An 11073-nucleotide genomic window follows, 5' to 3' on the forward strand; every position below is an offset into this window, starting at 1 on the left:
CAAAAAAATAACGTGGTAATCCCTTTTGAAAATCATTTCAGATGTGTCATGAAGAAAAAATTTGGTGGAGGATAGGGGAACTTATTTATAGGAAAAGCTGGCCCAATGCGCCATCTGATTAATCCTGATTATTGAAGAAAAGAAATTCTCAAAGTCCATTTAGTTTCATCATGAGTCAATACTTAAGTGTTGTTAATAAAGTAAATATGAAACAACTATATAAACACTAACTAGGTTTGTTAAAGAACCGATGTGGGATAAGCAATTTTTTTGATTTTATATGATTTTTCAAATTTATTGATAAATAAGAAACAACTATACTAAATTTTTTGATTTTATATGATTTTACAAATTTATTTTTAGGAAATAATTACTAAAATATACAACATAATTAAATTATATTCGTAAAAAATTATTAATGCAATTTTAAATTTGAAGGCTATCGGATAAGCAAAGGACAAAAAAAAAAACTAAAAGAATTACATATTTAAAAAAGTTGTTTGAAATATGAAGTTTTTTTATAAGTAAATTGAATATTGATAGAGAGTAAATGAGAACTCAAGCACATTATAACAAATACTATTTAATAAAACTAGATTGTCGACCCGTGCTCCGCACGGGGAACACGGATATATTAGAAACAAAACTATATTTTTTATAATTACATTTTTATAATAATTGATATTTAACTTTTATTTATATATAAAATTGTCTTGTAGGATATTTAAAGTATTTTGCAATTATATTATTAAATTTTTAATGTGAAACAATAATACAAAAAGTATTTATAATATTATTTTTTAGGTTATTAGAAGATTTATTATGGTTTCATTTATATATTAAAATAAGTAAGTTATTTCTTACAAAATATGACTACTTGAACTATATTGAGTTTAACATTTAACTCATAATATAAATTAATTTTTTTTACTTATTATTTAAATTTAAATATGAAATATAGAAGAGAGAGATTCTTTAGCTTATATTTTAGAAATGATAAATACATATTAAAATTATATTTTTATTTTTATTTATCCTCTATTTTAAATTATTTATATAAAAGTTATTTTTTAATCATGGAAGTAATTTCAAAAGTCAAGTAATTGTAATAAAGTTTAGACAATAATTGGTAATAAATTGAAAGAAAGAAAAACTTTATGAGTGTTAAAGCCAAATATATTTAGTGAATATGATTTTCCTTTAATGAGTTGTTTTAAATATCAATACATAATTGCAAATAAATGGAAATGAAGGAAAATTTATAAGTGTATAATTGAAAATAAAGTAAAATTCATGCTAATATTTATTATTTATTAATAAAAAATCATGGCTAATATCTTTTATTTATTAATAAAATATTTGACTGTTATTACATAAATAAAAAAGCCGTAAAACAAATCAAATTGAAAAAGAGTATCAATCATCAAATCGAAAAGAGAGTGAATCATTCTGTTTCTTTTATTTTCAAACATAGCAATTTTGACTCTTTAGTGATGGATGCATTGTCACCTTCGAGATCAATTGTTTCTAAAGATTCCAAACTCATAGCTTTCGCTCTCCAAGTGAGTTGCTAGTTGGAGTCTGGCAAGTATTAGCAACAACCACTTCATCTTTGAAATTTGAATCACCACCTTCAATAACTTCCTAAATTACATTTTAAAAGGTAATTATTAGAGATAAACACTAATAAAAGTATTCATATATTTTTATTAATTTTAAATACATAATATAAAAGTAATAATCCAAAAAAAAAAAAAAAACATAATATAGATAAAAAGAATTACCTTTAATTAGGTATATTTGAGATATGATGAAGAGGAATTGGAAGGTTAATATTCTGTATTGTTATCGGGAGGTAAATCGGTGTGCTAATGTGTTAGCTCAGTCGAGACATACTTTTAATGCTTCTTTAACAGTTTTTGAGAATTGTCTTCCGCACGTTAGAGAGTCGTGTGAGGTTGATCTTAGGGGACATGCTACCCCGAGGCATATTGTTGTGTAATATTGTTGTGTAATGTTTTTTTTGTCGGGTTTAGACCCTCACTCTTACCAAAGAAATACTTTATCCCAATTGATCATGAATTTGTCTCTTACCAAAGAAATACTTTATCCCAATTGATCATGAATTTGTGCGATTAGGTGTAATCCATATAACAACAAAACAACAACAAAACATAAAGTTAATCATGTAAAATAAAATACAAAATATGATATACTGATGATATGTTTACAATACTAACCATTGATAGTAATTTTGACATCTTGCCACTCAAAATCTCAAATGTTAGAGTTATCATAGAAGAAATATAAACAAACAACAAAACAACACTAATCACTGATTTTTAATTTCGCGTGTGATGAGAGGCCCGTGTGTGATGAGATGATCAAAGAGAGATAATAAAAGAGGTATTTATAATGAATAATAAAAATATTAATATTAATATGAATTAATATCTATATGAAAGTTACAAAATATTAAGTAATATAAATATGAATTATATTATATGAATGCTAACGTAAATATGAGTACTATGTATCAGTTTTTTTATTGAAATAAATGTATCAGTTTTGTTAACGTAGAATTCTAATAGAGAGGTGAATTAATTAAATGGTGATTATATTTCAATTATGCATTGATATTCAAAACGGTCTATTAAAACAACATTATATTCACTAAAATATTATAATTAAATTTATAATATAATTACATTGATATCCATTATATTTATTATAATTAATTCAAAAATTATAATATTAATTAATTAATGAATGAAAAAATAAATGAAATAAGTAAGATTTTTAATATTTGGATACAATATAAAAAATTTACTATATTAGAATTAGATCTTTTTATAAAAGTAATTAATTAATGATTGAAAAAATGAATGAAATAAGTAAGGTTTAGATATAAAAAAATTGATTTTTAATACTCAAATTTTTTTTATTTCATTTGTATACCAATGATTAATTAAATTACTTACAACCATTTTATTATATAATTTAAATAAAATATTATTAATCATTTATAACAATAGTTTGAATTTTTTTAAATTAATAAAATATGAACTTATATTAAATTTATTTTTATTTTAAATCTAAAATAAATTAAATAATAAGGACTTTTAATTTTTTGTTACAAATTACATACAATCATTTTATTTTTTAATTTAATTAAAATATTATTAATCATTTATAACATTAGTTTGAATTTTATAAAATATTATTTTTATTTTTAAATATAAAATATATTAAATAATAAGCATTAGGATTAAGTTTGTGTCTAGGGTTGTCAAAATGACATTCTTAGATTTATATTAAGGGGATTATTATTATTATTATTATTATTATTATTATTATTATTATTATTAATATTATTAATATTATTATTATTATTATTATTATTATTATTATTATTATTATTATTATTATCTCTTACTATTATTAGTTAAACATTATGTTATTATACATTATTTATATAATTATTATTATTATTAGTTATATTTAATATAATATCAAATAATAAAAGTTAGAATTAGGGGATTGTATAAATTATATTACTTATATAAATAAAGTAATTTTATATAAATAATTTTAACATTTTTTGTTACTAATTACATACAAATTACATACAATCATTTTATTTTTTAATTTAATTAAAATATTATTAATCATTTATAACAATAGTTGGAATTTTTTTAACAAAATTAATTAAATATAAAATTATAAAAATTTATTTTTATTTTTAAATCTAAAATATATTAAATAATAAGCATTACGATTAAGTTTGTGTCTAGGGTTGTCATGATGACATTCTTAGATTTATATTAAGGAGATTATTATTATTATTATTATTATTATTATTATTATTATTATTATCTCTTACTATTATTAGTTAAACATTATGTTATTATACATTATTTATATAATTATTATTATTAGTTATATTTAATATAATATCAAATAATAAAATTTAGAATTAGGGGATTGTATAAATTATATTACTTATATAAATAAAGTAATTTTATATAAATAATTTTAACATTTTTTGTTACAAATTACATACAAATTACATACAATCATTTTATTTTTTAATTTAATTAAAATATTATTAATCATTTATAACAATAGTTGGAATTTTTTTAACAAAATTAATTAAATATAAAATTATAAAAATTTATTTTTATTTTTAAATCTAAAATATATTAAATAATAAGCATTACGATTAAGTTTGTGTCTAGGGTTGTCATGATGACATTCTTAGATTTATATTAAGGAGATTATTATTATTATTATTATTATTATTATTATTATTATTATTATTATTATTATTATTATTATTATTATTATTATTATCTTTTATTATTATTAGTTAAACATTATGTTATTATACATTATTTATATAATAATAATTATTATTAGTTATATTTAATATAATATCAAATAATAAAATTTAGAATCAGGGGATTGTATAAATTATATTACTTATATAAATAAAGTAATTTTATATAAATAATTTTAACACATAAGTTTATAAGTATAAAAAAATGAATGCTTAAATTATATTAGTATAAAAATTTAAGTTAAATATTATATATTACATACTTATATAATTATTAATATTTGTGACTGAATATTATATTATATTATTATGATGATTATTATATTTTTAATGTAGGGTTAAATTAGTAAAAATTAAAATTAAGATTTTTATTTAGATTTACCGTCAAAGTGACATGTGGCTAATTTTGTTTAAAGATACTACCAAGGTGACATGTGGCTAGGGTTGCCATCATGACAACCTTGGATTTGGATTTATATATACTAGATTGTGACCCGCGCGATGCGCGGCTATATCATTTATTTTTGTCACTACCAACTCCCTAAATGTTAAAATCTATATTATTTTTATATTCTATATTTCTCAACTGACACATCCCCTCATAATTGTAGTTTTTTTTATGCAGCAGAATAAAATATAGAATAATAAGTCAATTTATATAAGAATTTTTAAAAAATATGTTCATAACAATTAAATGAAAATTAAATATTATTTATATGGTTATATTCGAAAGAAATCATAAATAAAGGAAGGAAATTAATTAATAAAAATAATTTAATTGGTATGGTTAGATCTAGACGAAAGCAATGACAGTGTATATTTCAATCTTCATTCTAAGATTGTTATCTGTAGAGACCATAAACTATAAAACTGCTGGACATGTAAATTTATGTGACTGTTTATTACAAAGACAATAAACAATCCATATCAAAATAATTATGAGTACAAAATATGATTAAAATAATAATTAGAATTTATATTAAAGAAAGAAATAAATATTTATCAGAAAGAAAACATAGTTATTTTAGACTTGTGAAGAAAGAGGAAGGAAATTAAACCCACAAAAATAAATAAAAATCAATACAAAAAAATATTTGAACTCAGTTTCTAAAATTGTGATGCTCCAAATGATTGTAAGAGTAAGATACTTATATTTTGATCTTCATTCTAAGATTGTTCTTTGTAGAAATTGAAGCCTATCAGACTCTTATTCAAATTGCAAAAGCTGCAAAATAACAATTAGAAATTATATTAAACAATATGAATATAGGTATGAAATGAATTTAAACATGATCAAATTAATATTTATAAAATTAATTGGAATATGATCAAAACAATAAAATTAAAATTTACAAAGAAAAATATGGATATGAAATTGATTTGAATTGTTGTAAAAAAATGAAACCTTTCATGATTAGATAAAGATAGAAGAAGCAATTTTGTTTTTTATGGGTGTTGAATAATTTGCCCATTCATCTCATGCTTTTCCATTTTATGCATGTTCTAAAATATACGTGTCATGAAGACAGCAAGAATAATTTATCTATTTAAGACAGAAAGTGGGACAAATTCACAGTTTAAGAATAATAAAATGATATTATGGAAGGAAATAAAACATCACATATATTTTGATTGAATTTATAAAGAAATTACAAACTATTAAATTTAATTTATATATTTGTGTGATTGAATTTATAATTTAAATTTTCATTGAATTAACCGTTTCATTAAACTCTTTCTTTTATAAACATTAACTTTTACAATAATTAGAAATTTGTAACGGATATTTGTACTTAAAATAAATCGTAACTGATATACAATATAATTATGATAAATTAAAATATAAAAACAAAAAATTATATAAATTAATAATTATTACCTAAAATACGATTTACTACAAAAAAAAATAGAGTAAGAATAAAATTATTATACATTACTTTATATAAATTTTAAATTGCTTCAACTTTTAAAATTATTTGTAAAATGATTATTAGAAACTTCATTGATAGTAATCAAAACAAATATTATTGGTAGATATTAAGAATAAAATAATATAATAACAATGTAAATAAAATTAAAAAATTTGTAATAAAAATTAATTAACTAATTACATCAAAGTCTTCCTTTTTTACATTCTCTCATTAATTTTGTCACCCCAAATCCTCTAATTTATTTACTAATGACACCTATTTACATTGATTTCATTAATTCAATGATTTCATCAAAATGTTGTTAGATATCTTATATTATAATCGTAAAAAATCATGAAAGAATAAAAACGTTTTATAATTTAAATATATTATTTTTTTAAAGAAGTTCATGTATTTTTTATTTAATAACATTTTAATAATATATATAATATATATAATACTCATTTTAATTACTCATATTTTTATATAATTTAATATTATTTAATTTTTATAAAATTATTTATAAATAAATTATCTTTTCATTTTCAGTGAAAAATGATAGGTTCTAAATAAATTATCTTTTTATGTATTTTTTATATTAATTAATTTTTAAAATAATTTTTAGATTAATTTTTTTTATTTAGAGTGAAAAATGATATATCATAAGACATTACATTGTAATTAATTTTCATTAAATTAACCATTTTATAAATCTCTTCCTTTTATAAACATTAATTTTTATAATAATTAAAAAGAATATAATTAAAATTTGTAACTGATAGTTGTACTAAAATTAAACTGTAATTGCTATACGATAACATTAAAAAATAAAATTAAAAAAATTAAAAATTAATACTAAAATACAATTTGCTACAAAATAAATAGAGTAAGAAAAAAATTATTATCTATTACTTATATAAATTTTAAATTGCTTCTTTTTCAAAATTATTTGTAAAAACGGTTATTAGAAACTTTAACTAATTTTCAAAATTATTTTTAAATAAATTATTTTTTATTTTGAGTAAAAAATGATATATCAAAAGACATTACATTAAAATTAATTTTTAATAAATGTAATGTTAACATTATTTTTTGCTACAAAAAGTCATATTATTATGCATATTTAGTTATATTTTAAAAATATATAATATTAACTTTTAACAATTAACTTATAATTTAAATTTCTTAATTAAATTTAAATATAAGTTGAAGAAGAGAGAGATTTTTCAACTTATATTTTAGAAATGATAAATATATATTAAAATTTTATTTAGATTTTTGTATTTCTTCTCTATTGAAAATTATTTATACTTATTTATATATTTTTATTATAAATATTTATTAAAATTGTATTTATATTTTTTATTTTCGGCTATTGTATAATATACAAAAAATTATAATATTTATAAATAATATTATTTCTAATAGTGTTATTTGGATAATTTATTAATATTAATATTATTGTTATTATTATTATTGTTATTATCATTATTATTATTATTGGTGGTTTAATAATATTATTTTTAATAGTGTGATCTAGATAGTTTATTATTATTATTATTGTAATTATTAATATTATTATTACTATTATTATTATTGGTGGTTTATTATTTTTATTATTATTTTATTAATATTATTACTATTATATTTATGTTGATTGTTATGATATTATTATATATTTATTAAAATTGTATTTTATTAATATTATTACTATTATGTTGATTGTTATGATATTATTATATATTTATTAAAACAGTATTTATATTTTTTATTTTTGGCTATTGTATAATATACAAAAAATTATAATATTTATAAATAAAATTATTTCTAATATTGTTATCTGGATAGTATTATTATATATTATATTATTTATATGATTATTATTAATAGTAGTGCCGAAATATTATATTATTATTATTATTATTATTATTATTTATTTTTAATGTAGGGTTAAATTAGTAAATAACACATCTACTTAATATAAATCCAAGGTTGTCATGATGGCAACCCTAGCCACATGTCACCTTGGTAGCAACTCTAAACATAAACCCTAATTGTTTGTTTACTAATTTATCCCTACATTCAAAATAAATAATAATAATAATAATAATAATAATAATAATAATAATAATAACAACAATAATAATAATAAACAAAATAATAATATTATTAATAATATAATTAATAGTATAATATTAATGAAAAAAATTAAGTATTTTTTATTGATTATATATATATATATATAACAATAATAATAAACAAAATAATAATATTTATAATATAATTAAAAGTAAAATATTGATGAAAAAATTTATTAATGGATAATTTTTTTATAAATTTTTAATAAATCACTCAACCATAATTTTTTGAGTTACAAATCTATAAATTAAATATATAATTTCTAATATCATAAAATTTTTAAGATTATAATAAAAAACTAAAATTATAAAAAAAAAATTAAATATATAATTTCTAATATCATTAAATTTTTAAAATTATAATAAAAAACTACAATTTTTACTTATTTCATTTATTAATTAATTAATTTTATAAAAAGATCATTGTCATAAATGATTAAAAATATTTTATTTAAATTAAAAAATAATATAACTGTAAGTAATAATAATTGATAAACAATTGAAATAAAAAAATCATGAATATTAAAAAATAATTTTTGTGTTACACCTTTTTTTTTTTAAAAATTATCAACACTAACTCCAAGTCAATTCTTTTTATTACTAAATACATTTTGCAGAAACGGCGGAATAAAATCTCACCAAAAAAAAAACGGTGGAATATAAGATGCTATAATTATGAATTTTGTTAAACAGAATTTAAGCATAGTTAATCAACTCACCTCATATTTTGTTAAATTGGTAGAGTATTATCTCACCCACATCATATTTGTTGAATTGGTAGAGTATTATCTCACCCAAAAAAAAAACGGCGTATTTCATTAATCACATTAATATAATATATAATTCATATTAATTAATATTTATAACTCCCAAATATATATTAATTCATATTTATACTAAAAAAAACGGTGTATTTCATTAATCACATTAATATAATATATAATTCATATTAATTAATATTTTATAACTCCCAAATATATATTAATTCATATTTATACTAACATTTTCTTCTTCTTTATAAATACCTCTTTCTTTATCTCTATTTGACCATCTCATTATACACATATCTATATTTATTCATCCCATCACACACGATAATTTTTTAAACGATTACATTATTTGAATTAGTCAAGATGATAACAATGGTTAATATTGAAAACATATCATCAATATACCATATTTTGTATTTTTATTTTACATGATAAACTTTTTTCTTTATTGTTGTTTTTTTGTTTGTAGGTATCTTTTCATGATAACTCCAGTATGAAATTTTGGGTGGCAAGCTTGAATTAACATGTATAAAGTGAATGGAATAGATGCACTGACAAACTGGCAAACTAATGACATATGCTACAAAATTTTATCGGATGGAACATGGTACCACATTTTCTTGAGAAAATTTTCTCAAGAGCCGTTTTGACCTCTCCGATTTAGATTTTTATTTATAAATTCTCTTTTCAACTTTTATTTGTTTTCTTTTATTTTTTGTCTTTTATTTTATTTTTATTTGTTAATATAATGGAATATGAGTTGTCCTTCCACTATTGTAATTTTTTTTGTTAATTAAGATTATAATTTTAATAAAAATATTATAGATTTTTTAATAAGATGGGATTGATTTTATTATTAATTTAAATATAATTAATATTGATATGGTATAAATCAATTTAAAGTTATTTATATTATATTAATTTAATACTTTTAATTTACTTTTTGATTGTATTGAAGAGAATTATATTAATATTTATCTATTTTTTCATATTATGGATCAATTATACTGGAGATTAAGATGTTTGTTGTTTTGTAGTTTTTTTTTTGTTTTTAATTTTGGGTCTTGACCCTCTGCCTCACCAAAATAAAAGAAGAAAGATGTTTTTTTTATAATGTTCAATATTATTATAATAAATTTTTGGCATTAAACATATTTATATTATATTTAAAATTTTATATATTTTTAAATTGATTGTATTGAACATGTTTATATTTTTAACCTAATTATATTTTGTGTTTGCTTTGTTAGGAATTTGGATTAAAATACTTTTTACTATAAAATATTTTATTATATAGAGTTAAAAAAATTATTTAAAAGAAATATTCTATAATTTTTACTATAAAATACTTTCTATAATTTTTTTCTGCTGAATTGAAAAATTTCATTGTATTAAAACTGATAAGTTAGATTTTTTATTATTCATATTCTAAGTACACTTTTATGTAATTTAGACAAATTCTTGATTTCCCATTCAATAATAAATAATAATAAATAAATTATCTGATATTCTTATATATATCACTTCGTCCTTCATCATATTTCGTCTCAATTGTATTATATGTTGTAATAAGTATTTTATATTTTTTTTATGAATTGTTCAATTTTAAATATAATGTAAAGAGAATGGTAGACCACAAAATATGAAATATGTAAGATAAAAATATATTGTATAAAATAAAAATAAAAAAGCTGCGAGTTAGGAAATAAGTGTATTTTTAAAATGGAGGTAATTTGAAAACATGTTAGACTTATTTAATGAGATTTTAATAAATTGATATTATTTTTCATGTTGTAACTTCTTTATTTATAAAATTCCACCAAAAACAGCAAAGTATAAATTCACAATATTAATTATAATTATTATGAGTATAAATTATATGTAATTATATTTACTAAAATATATATTTTTTATTT

Source organism: Vicia villosa, linkage group LG2, assembly GCF_029867415.1.
Source record: "Vicia villosa cultivar HV-30 ecotype Madison, WI linkage group LG2, Vvil1.0, whole genome shotgun sequence".
Lineage (NCBI taxonomy): Eukaryota > Viridiplantae > Streptophyta > Magnoliopsida > Fabales > Fabaceae > Vicia > Vicia villosa.